The following is an 11,539-nucleotide window of genomic DNA, read 5'->3' as shown; positions in this document are numbered from 1 at the left end:
AGAACAGCTGCTCTCGCTGGTGCCTTGCCTCGGCCGGGAGAGCAAGCACACATCACCCCCCGCCCCCCTCTGGCCTTGTCGAGAGGACGAACGGCTTATCTAATATGTCCAGGTGTGCAGAATTGGTCCGTAGAGCCCCTGCCTGTCCCATCTGGAGCAGCTCCAACGGCATCGCTGCCGATTAACGCGCAGGAAAGACCCGCTTCCCACCGCGAGTCCTTTCTTGGGAGGCAGCCATTCCCGCAGGTGGCCAGCTTCCCTGGACGTGGGGCTCTCTCGTTCTCACCGGGGTCACCCTGCAACCGAAGGCCGGTTCCCACAACCATGTTGGCCGGTGACAGCTGGGCAGGCTCAAGGAGTTTTGGCACCCGAGGTGGGAAACGCAACTTGTGCCTCCCACCCACCATGATGTGTGGGAGAGATCTATAATAAGAACAGCCTAGATATTGGTGAGCATCGCTGCAAATGGACTGATCTGTCCCATCATAGAAGAAGAAGAAGAGGAGTTTGGATTTGATATCCCGCTCTATCACTACCCTAAGGAGTCTCAAGGGACGCGGGTGGCGCTGTGGGTTAAACCACAGAGCCTAGGACTTGCCGATCAGAAGGTTGGTGGTTTGAATCCGCGTGAAGGGGTGAGCTCCCATTGCTCGGTCCCTGCTCCTGCCAACCTAGCAGTTCGAAAGCACCTCAAAGTGCAAGTAGATCAATTGGTACCACTCCGGCGGGAAGGTAAATGGTGTTTCTGTGCGCTGCTCTGGTTCGCCAGAAGCGGCTTAGTCATGCTGGCCACATGACCCGGAAGCTGTACGCCGGCTCCCTCGGCCAATAAAGCGAGATGAGCGCCGCAACCCCAGAGTCAGCCATGACTAATGGTCACGACTAATGGTCAGGGGTCCCTTTACCTTTAAGGAGTCTCAAAGCGGCTCACAATCTCCTTTCCCTTCCTCCCCCACAACAAACACTCTGTGAGGTGAGTGAGGTTGAGAGACTTCAGAGAAGTGTGACTGGCCCAAGGTCACCCAGCAGCTGCATGTGGAGGAATTGGGAAGCGAACCCGGTTCACCAGATTACGAGTACACGGCTCTGAACTACTACACCACACTGGCTCACAGGAACATAGCAGTGTGCTTTATGCTCAGTCAGGGAAGTGGTCCATCCAGTTCAGAGCTGTCCACACCAGGATGGGGAAGCTCAGGTCCAGGGGTTGGATGTGGCCCTCCAGGGCTCTCTATCTGGCCCTTGGGAGCCTCCCCAGGCAGTGCAGTTGCTTGAAGAAAGCTGGAAGCTGTTGCAAGGGAACAACAAATGTTTATTTGGTTTTACAGGGATAGAAACCTTGTTTAGGATGAATCTCCCAGCTTCGACTGCTTTCTGCCCTGCTCAGGTATCTCCCAGGCATCGTTGGGTGGGGATGGAAGGCGAGTGGCACCTTCTGCACAACCAAGGAGGAGTCTGTTGGCACTTTAAGCACAAACATTTATTGGACTCCAGTTACAAGAAAGGAGATTCCGACTGAACATCAGGAAGGGCTTGCTGGTGGTAAGAGCTATTCAACAGACAACCTCAGAAAGTAAGGGGCTCTCCTTCCTAGGAGGTTTTTAAGCAGAGGTTGGATGGCCACCTGTCATGGATGCTTTAGCTGAGATTCCTGCATTGCAGGGGGTTGGACTAGATGACCTTTGGGTATCTTCCAACTCTACAATTCTAACATTCTGTGATTGCATGATGATGATGATGATGATGATAATTATAATAATAAAAATGATTTTATTTATACCCTGCCCTCCCCGGACAGATCCGGGCTCAGGGAAGCTAATACCAATAAAATTACAGTAAAAATGTAATAGGAATGCAATTTAAAATGCAGCCTCATTTTAAAAATAGCCCATAGATCAAAAACCACAAGGGGAGGGAAACATAAGGGTCAGAGTGAGTCCAAACCAAAGGCCAGGCGGAACAGCTCTGTCTTGCAGGCCCTGCGGAAAGATGTCAAGTCCCACAGGGCCCTAGTCTCTTGTGACACAGCGTTCCACCAAGTCAGGGCCAGTACTGAAAAGGCCCTGGCCCTAGTTGAGACCTAGTTGATAGGTCTCTGAGTACAGGTGTCATATGGTGACAAGACCTCACCCCTTTCAGCAATTGTGCTGCAGCATTCTACATTAACTGCTGCTTCTGGATCAAGCACAAGGGAAGCCCCACATAGAGCATATTGCAGTAATCCAGCCTTGAAGTAACCAATGCAACTAGCTACCATGGCCAGGCTTTCCAGGTGCAGGAATCTTTCCAGGCAAACCAATGGGGTGGCTTTCCTCTATTAGACTGCGTGGGCACTGCTGAGTATGTTCAAAGCACATTTCCCCCCTCAAAGAATTCCGGGTGCTTTGGTTTGTTAAGGGCTGCTGCAAATTGGACCTCTGTGGTGTGTGCAGACTACAGTGCCCAGAATTCTTTGAGGGAAATAATGGCTTTGAATGTGCTTTGAAGGTGCAGTGAAGGTACGCAGCCTCATGTGTCAGGCTGAGTTAATCGAGATCAGTGAATGCTCGTGTAAAAGAGGAAAAGGAAGGAAGGAAGGAAGGAAGGAAGGAAGGAAGGAAGGAAGGAAGGAAGGATCTATTCCTTTATCCCTGCAATTCATCTTTTGCTTCTTCAACCCACAAGAAGCCAAACCCCATTCTCCGCTAGTGAACGGAAGCTGATTTCTTCCCTTTATTTCTGTCTCCTTCCCCACTTTCTCTTCGCCCCCTTAGGAAGCCACTTGCTTGAGACTAATTCAATTTTCTGCCCAGGGAAAGAAGGACAAGATGAGAAGTGAGTTAAATTCCTGACGTCAGGAGACGGATGAAGAAGGAGCCGTGTTAACCGGTGCCGGGAACACCCCCCTTCCAGCTTAACAAAACCGTTTGATTCTCTCCCCTCTTGTTAAGGGGGAGGGTGAAAGGAGGGGATATTTATTCTGCCCCTTTCTAAGGGTTTCCCTTTCAGGTCACCAAGCGCCCTTTGCGTGGGGGACGGACCCCCACCCCGCCCTCCGCTCGCCTTTTGTGCCAGCGGCAGCTGGTAGGTGGCGAAAGGGACATGGCATTGTCCTCAGACACACTTTAACATTTCTTTACAGAACTGGGTAAAAGGCAGTGGGTTGGAGGGGGGAGGAACAGCCCCCCCTCACCTTGCCCTCATTCAAGGGGGAGTTTTATAAGAAGCAAAGGAATGAGGCTGGGGGGGCAACATGTCACAAAAAGACTGTGTGTGTGTGTGTGTTGCTTTTTTCTGTTTGGACAGGGGTTTTTCGGAGAGCAGATGGTGCTGAGGATGGGAGGATGGGATGGGCGAAATTATTTCATTCACAGGAGGCCTTGCTTTGAGCAACCCGTTGAAGAAAGGGGGGGGCGGGCGGAGGAAGGCCAGAGCCCCATAAATGAAGAGCTTGGGGAGCTGTTCCTTCCAAAACCCAACAAAGGAAGCTCTTTTCTCTTCAGACACCCACCACTCAGCCTCTCGTTCGCTCATCGCCACATGTGTGAGCGTTGCTCGGTTTGAGCCGCAAGGCTGGGACCCAGGTTTCCTCAGCGGAGATGTTAAGTCAGAGAGAGGCAAAAAACTTCTCCCGTCAGACGCTTCGCAAGCTCTGGATTCAGTTGCATCTGTGAAGTCTTCGCTTCCCAAAAGATGTAGGCCCGAGCCGGACCGCTGTAGGGTTGGCTGACAACAGGGTTGTCGCTGGACTCTGGGCCCCATCATCATGGCTGACCGTTGGCCACATGGCCAGAGGTGAATTGGAGTTGGGACAATGTCTGTGGGGCCACCAATCCCCCATGTTGAGTCTAGCCTAGCAGTGCCCCTTGGAATTGGTGGGGTGGAAGACCGGTGGGCCCAGCAATAGGTGGCTCCAGAGCCAATGGTTGGTGGCCACTGGAACTGGTAGGGCAGAAGGCAGGGAGTCGGGCAGTAGGTGGCGCCCTAGCCAATAGCAGAGCTGACTAATTCTAGTTTTATCCCCATTGCCCTCCCTGCTCACTTCTACAGGGTCAACACTGAGACTAAGGAGGAGGAGGAGGGAGCAGACAGCCAAGGATACCCCCTGGGCTGATTGTAAGAAAAAAGGCAGGCATATGGAATGGCCAAGAGCGGACGGAGGGCTTATCCACACTTACCTGTCCTCTGCTCTTTCCAGGCACAGTCTGCAGTGCAAAGCTCTGTGCCCAAACATCCATGGTTTTGCTCCAGAGCTTTCCCCGCAAAACATTCCGAGCTTTAAAGCAAATGTCGGTCTGCAGAAAACCCAAATTGACATTTGCTCTGATTCAGCTTTAAAGAGCGGGTTTTCACTGGGCGGGAAATCCCACCACCACTCACACATGGAACGTTAAAGCTCTGCCTGGAAAGATCAGGGCCAAAGGATCAGCCCTGAGGCTGGTGTTCAGTGCCCCATGTGCCCCAAAGCCCAGCTCCATTGCTGCAGCCCAGATTTCCCCAAACCTGGGTCTCCACCTGTTTTTGGACTACAGTTCCCATCATCCCTGACCACCGGTACTGCTAGCTAGGCATGATAGGAGTTGTAGTCCAGAAACAACTGGAGAGCCAAGTTTGGGAAATCCTGGGCCAGCCTAATGTTGTCTGTTTCAGCCTTCCCCAATCCACTGCTCACCAGTTGTTGCTGGACTGCACCTCCTGCCCATCTCTGACCTCTGGTCATTCTGGCTAGGCCTAATGTTGTTTGATGATATCAGGAGGGCCAGAGGTTTCCCATACCTGGCTTAGTAAAGGTAAAGGGACCCCTGACCATTAGGTCCAGTTGTGACCGACTCTGGGGTTGCGGCGCTCATCTTGCTTTATTGGCCGAGGGAGCCAGCGTACAGCTTCCGGGTCATGTGGCCAGCATGACTAAGCCGCTTCTGGCGAACCAGAGCAGCTCACGGAAACGCCGTTTACCTTCCCACCAGAACGGTACCTATTTATCTACTTGCACTTTGACGTGCTTTTGAACTGCTAGGTTGGCAGGAGCAGGGACCAAGCAACGGGAGCTCACCCCGTCACGGGGATTCGAACTGCTGACCTTCTGATTGGCCTAGGCTCTGGCTTACACCCTGGTTAAGTAAAAGACCATATCTATTCAACCCAAATCTCAAAAGGGCTGCTGGGCATCACCCACACCCAACACATTTAAAGCACCTGGTTCTGGCAGCCCCTCTCCAGGGCTTCAGGCAGACCCAGATCTACTTGGAGATGCCAGGAATTGAACCCAGAACCTTGTGCACGCAGAGCAGATTCTCTCCCACTCAGCTGCACGAACCTTTCTCCTTCTTTTCTTGCCGCCTCGCATGACAGGTTGACGGGGAAGTTCATCTGACAGCTTGTGTTTTTATTTTGCCTATGCCTAACCTCAAACGCGAGCAGCACTCAAATTTCTGTTTCCCATTAGCCTTTCCCCTAGTTCTCACAAGCCACCGTCCGGTCAAACCTTTCTATTTAAAAACCCAGCACCATGCCTGGCCGTCCATTGAGCGCTAGGACAGGCGAAAGTATAAATATTTGCCGGAGCTATTCTTAGAGCAGGAGTGTGCATGCAATCGCAGTTGCCGTCTCCCGACCACTTGCAGCTGCAGCCTCTCTGCCACTTTGCTGCAGAAGGTCTGTTGCTCATAGGACGCTGACAATCTTACATTTTTTTGGTCTCTTACCATAAAAATGTCTCAAGGCGGTTCGCATACATACATAGACGGAGGGAGTGGCGGTGACGGGAAGGAGGTGACGGGAGTTAGGCGCATGCGCGTATCTCAGATATAACGCGCTCTCGGACGGCGAGAAGGCGCACGCGCAGTTTCCGCCCTAGCGTCTGGCCTGGTTCGTGAGGACCGGTGGCGAAGGTGAGTCCAAGGGGAGAGACCTGGTCGGGATACGGCGGTCCAGCTCGCTCGCAGCTATGCCCACGCTGGAGGTGCCCGCGCTGGAGGAGCTAGAAGTGGATGAGGTAAATGTAACCTCAGCTGTACTGAAAGCAGCAGCTCATCATTATGGCTGCCAGTGCGACAAGCCCAACAAGGAGTTCATGCTTTGCCGCTGGGAAGAGAAGGACCCACGGAAATGTTTAAAGGAAGGCAAGGAAGTGAACAAGTGTGCCATGGGCTTCTTCAGGCAGCTTAAGCTGCATTGTGCAGAGCCATTTACCCAGTACTGGACTTGCATTGACTATAATAACCTGCTAGAACTTCGCAAGTGCCGCAAGCAGCAGCAGGTCTTTGATGATTGCGTCCTGGATAAGTTGGGCTGGGTGAGACCTGATCTGGGACAGCTGTCAAAGGTCACCAAAGTGAAGACTGACCGGCCATTGCCTGAGAATCCCTATCATTCTAGGCAAAGACCACAACCAAACCCACCAACTGAAGGCGAGTTGCAGATGTCCAAATATGGAAGCAAGTTGTCCTTCTTTGACTTCTAAACTGGCTGTCTTGCCTCCTTCAAAACAACACCTGAATTCTTCATGACTCTTTCCTGGTGTATTTTGAATACCCTAATGTATTTGGTAGTCATTAAGGATAATAAACTTCAAATGGTGTGGTTTGCCTAATGCAAAAAAAATAATAAAAAATGTCTCAAGGCAACACACAATCGTAAAAGCACATGGAAAACAAAGATCTAAAAATGCATGAAAAATGAAACATTAATGCACTAACAGTGTTTTGTGGAAAACAGCACTTTCATGGAATCGTAAAAGTGTAAGGGACCCCTAAGAGTATGCCCTGCAGAGGACCTTAAGGTCCACAAATGACAACATCATAGCTGTCAACTTTCAGATTTGAAAATAAGGGACCAGCAGCCAAAATAAGGGACCTGGCGCCTCACCTGTTCCAGGCACTCCTGTCTTCCTGTCTTCCTGCAGTCTGGTCAAACTCATGCTGGTAGCTTCGAGAACACTGTCCAACCAACTTTGTAACCAGAGGTTCAACTGAATAGAATCTGAATCACATGCACCACAAGGCCTATGCAGCCTCAACTTAGGATGGCTCCCTGGCCTGGCTTTGCACTGCAAAGTTTGCAGCAGCACGTGCAAGAAAATGGCGTCCTGCATTCTCAGCTTGCATGAGACAAAGGACTTTTGAATCGGCTAATAAATGTGGAAAACTGCTAGCATGACAGTTGAAAAAAAGACAGAAGCTGAACACGGTTACTAATTTAGAGATTGAAGGGAGAAACATTCAGAACCCTGTGGAGATTAGAAAATGCTTCCAGAGATACTTTAAACAACTTTATACTCAAGGGCCGCAAAAAGAGACTGAGATAGATCAATTTTTAAGAAACAACGGATTACCAAAACTAACTCAAGAAAATAAGACAATTTTGAACTATAATATAACAGAACAAGAGATTGAAGGTGCCATTCAGAACATGCAACTAGGCAAATCTCCAGGGCCGGACGGGCTAACCTCCAAGTATTACAAGACTTTGAAAGACTATCTAATCCAACCACTGAAGGAGGTTTGTAATGAGATTATGGAGGGGAAGAAGGCACCAGAGTCGTGGAAAGAAGCTTTCATCACACTTATACCTAAATCTGAAACTGAAAAGACACAACTTAAGAACTACCGTCCCATCTCCCTTTTGAATGTGGATTACAAAATTTTTGCAGATATACTAGCAAATAGACTAAAAAGTGTGTTGAATGAAGTGATTCACAAAGATCAGGCAGGCTTTCTCCCAGGTAGACATTTATCTGATAATACAAGGAACATTATTGACATTTTGGAGTTATTGCAAATGAACACCAATACTAAAGCAGTGTTGATTATTATTGATGCGGAGAAGGCCTTTGACAATATTTCATGGAATTTTATGAAGAAAAACCTTAAGGGAATGGGAGTGGGACGGGGGTTTGAAAACGGCATAGATGCAATTTATTCAGAACAAAAAGCAAAATTGATAGTTAATAATGTGGTGTCAGAAGAGTTTAAAATTGAGAAAGGAACATGACAGGGTTGCCCTATCTCTCCATTGTTATTTATTTCGGTCCTGGAGGTGCTCTTGAATATGATCAGAAGGGACAGGTTGATTGAAGGAATTCAGGTCGGAGCCAAACAATACAAATTTAAGGCCTTTGCAGATGACTTGGTTTTGACATTACAGGAGCCAGAATCTAGTACGAAAAGAGTTTTAAAACTTATTCAAGAATTTGGTCGGGTGGCGGGATTCAAATTAAACAAGCAAAAAACTAAGGTTTTGGGGAAAAAATCTGACAACTGTGGAAAAAGAAAGGTTTCAGAAGGAGACAGAGTTAAATGTGGTCAAAAAGGTGAAATATCTAGGGATTAATATGACGGCTAAAAATTTGAATCTATTCAAAGATAACTATGAAAAATGTTGGTCAGAAGTTAAAAAGGATCTAGAAATTTGGTCAAAGTTGAAGCTTTCTTTGTTGGGTTGAATCGCTGCTATAAAGATGAATGTATTGCCAAAAATGCTGTTTTTGTTTCAAACTCTGCAGATTGTGGACAAGATGGAGTGTTTCAAGAGGTGGCAGAGGGACATTTCTAAGTTTGTCTGGCAGGGCAAAAAACCCAGAATAAAATTTAAGATATTGACTGATGCTAAAGAAAGAGGGGGGGGGGTTTGCCCTGCCAGACATGAAACTATGAATCGGCAGCTTTCTGCTGGTTAAAAGATTGGCTACTTCTAGAGAACACTGATATTCTGGATCTGGAAGGGTTCAATAATGTGTTTGGATGGCATGCATATCTGTGGTACGACAAGGTTCAAGCTCATAAAGCATTTAAGAACCATATTGTCAGAAAAGCAGTGTTTAATGTCTGGACAAGATACAAAGATTTATTAGAAAATAAGACCCCAAGGTGGTTATCACCAATGGAAGCTAAGGCTCAGAAAAGACTCAATATGGAGGCCAAGTGGCCGAAATATTGGGAGATATTAGAAAAAGAAGGAGACACATGGAGAATGCAGAGTTTTGAGAAACTAAAAGATAAAGTGCGAGATTGGTTACATTACCGTCAAATTAGGGAGGTCTTTAATATGGATAAAAAAATAGGTTTCCAGGTGGAAAAATCGAAATTAGAAACAGAATTGTTAGAACCTAAAGCTAAGACACTTTCAAGAATGTATAACTTGCTGTTAAAATGGAACACTCAGGATGAGACGGTCAAATCAGCTATGATAAAATGGGCGCAAGACATTGGCTATAATATTATGTTTGCTGACTGGGAACGGTTATGGACCACTGGTGTGAAATTCACGGCATGTAATGCCTTGAAAGAAAATATTATGAAAATGATATATAGCCCTTTTTAACCTATTGTGCCGAGCCTATTTTGGGGCCATTATATGCTTTATATACATCCGCTTTTTTAGATTCCTGGCGCCGGCAACTAAATCTTTACATCATTGTCTTAGGGTAATTTAAATGTCATAATGCCAGCAATATCGTTTTGAACTTTGTTTGGTTGCTTGGTCTAGCATTTTTGTCTTATCCTGCTATGGCGGTATGCTAATGCAATAAAGGTTTTGATTGATTGATTGATTGATTGATTGATTGATTGATTGATTGATTGATATATAGGTGGTACATGACCCCAGTCAAGCTTGCAAAAATATACCATTTGCCAGACAATAAGTGTTGGAAATGTAAAGAAACTGAGGGAACATTCTTTCACCTTTGGTGGACGTGCCCGAGGGTTAAGGCTTTCTGGGAAATGATCTATAATGAACTGAAAAAGGTATTTAAATATACCTTCCCTAAGAAACCAGAGGCCTTCCTTTTGGGCATTACTGGTCAAATGGTGCCAAAGAAGGACAGAACTTTCTTTATGTATGCAACAACAGCAGCAAGGATACTTATCGCAAAGCACTGGAAGACACAAGATTTGCCCACCCTGGAAGAATGGCAGACGCAACTGATAGACTATATGGAATTGGCAGACATGACTGGCAGAATCCGAGACCTGGGAGATGAGCAAGTGGAAGAGAACTGGAAGAAATTTAAAGACTATTTGCAAAAATATTGTAAACTGTATGAATGTTAGAATGATGCGGGATATAAAGATAAATATGGTATTAGTGATGTAGTTGAAAGAAGTATGTAAAGAATGGTTTACAGAGCAAAAGTGAAGTCAGAATAATATTATGTCAAGTTTAATTATAATGGAAAAATGGGCATAAATTGGAGGCATAATAGTTGAAAGGTATAATATGAAATAAGACTTGAAAGAAGGTGAAGAATTGCTGAATAAGATTGTGTAAAAGGGAACACAGAAAAGGGAGATGTGAGGGAGTCTGGAAGGAGGATTATGAGAATAATATCTAAGAAATTGACTTTTTTAATGTCTTTTTTATGTCTTTTTTCGTTTTTTATGATGGGTTTTCTAGGGTGTTTTTTCTGTTTTTTCTTTTTTATTTCTTGGATGGATTGTGATGATGTTTTTTTCCTTTTCCCTATCCTGTTTTGTGAAGTTTGTTGTATTGTTTGAAACTTTAATAAATATCTTTAAAAATAAAAAAACCCCTCAGCTTGCATTAACTAGCCACACACAAGGCATGCAAGCACCACCACCCCAGTCGATCTTAGACTTCTTATTGGGTGAGCAACACAGCCAAGCAACACAGTTGGAGCCTCCCTCCACCCTGGCCGGCAGGGAGGGAGGGAGAGGAGCTGCTTCCTTTGAAATTTAAGGGACATCATTTAAGGGACATTTAAGGCACATTCATCAATAAGGGACAGCAGCGGGACATGGCGCTGGAATAAGGGACTGACCCTTCAAATAAGGGACACTTGACAGCTATGCAACATTTTGGAGGTCCCAGGGTGGTTAGATTGGTCTCAACTAGGGCCAGGGCCTTTTCAGTACTGGCCCCGATTTGGTGGAACGCTCTCTCACCAGAGACTAGGGCCCTGTGGGACTTGACATCTTTCTGCAGGGCCTGCAAGACAGAGCTGTTCTGCCTGGCCTTTGGTTTGGACTCAGTCTGACCCTTATGTTTCCCTCCCCTTATGGTCTTGATCTATGGGCTACCTTTAAAATTTTTAAATTGCATTTTAACCTGGATTTTAAATTGGTTCCCCCCCCCATTATGTTTTTACTGTGATTTTATTGGTGTTAGCCACCCTGAGCCCGGCTCTGGCCGGGGATGGGGCGGGGTATAAATGCCCATTCAAGCTCTACTTAAAAACCTCCAAGGAAGGAGAGTATTTGGCTCATGTTTTACTGGAACTTCTTCGGTATGAGATCCTAAGGTGGGATGAAATAGACTAAATTAAAGCAATCAAAACAAAATTTTGCAGGAAGGTTCCTGAGACCAAGGAGCAGGCTTTTGTCCGTGGCTGTGCAAACACACTCGCTTGTAGCTCATCTAGTGTGCTTCTGCAGCTGGTTTGGGAAGAGGTACAGAATCGACATTCGCCTTAATCCATATCTAACCCGTATCTATCCTTTTCTTTTCTTTTCTTTACAAAATACTGGTGTGTTTTTACTCCAAATGAGCTTTGATTCTCACTGATGCATTTGGAGGCAGCTGGATATCATTCTTAGCGCAT

At 46.6% G+C, this 11,539-nt stretch overlaps 1 pseudogene; it reads left to right on the top strand.

Annotated features, from left to right (window-relative positions):
• Nucleotides 1-5,811: 5,811 nt before the first annotated feature.
• LOC114584832 (NADH dehydrogenase [ubiquinone] 1 alpha subcomplex subunit 8 pseudogene) lies at nt 5,812-7,074 on the top strand (annotated as a pseudogene).
• The last annotated feature ends 4,465 nt before the right edge of the window (nt 7,075-11,539 follow it).

This window comes from Podarcis muralis, chromosome 14 (genome assembly GCF_964188315.1).
Source record: "Podarcis muralis chromosome 14, rPodMur119.hap1.1, whole genome shotgun sequence".
In the NCBI taxonomy this organism is placed as follows: domain Eukaryota; kingdom Metazoa; phylum Chordata; class Lepidosauria; order Squamata; family Lacertidae; genus Podarcis; species Podarcis muralis.
The sequence above is the reverse complement of the archived record's forward strand: the minus strand, read 5'-3'. Positions and strand labels throughout refer to the sequence as shown.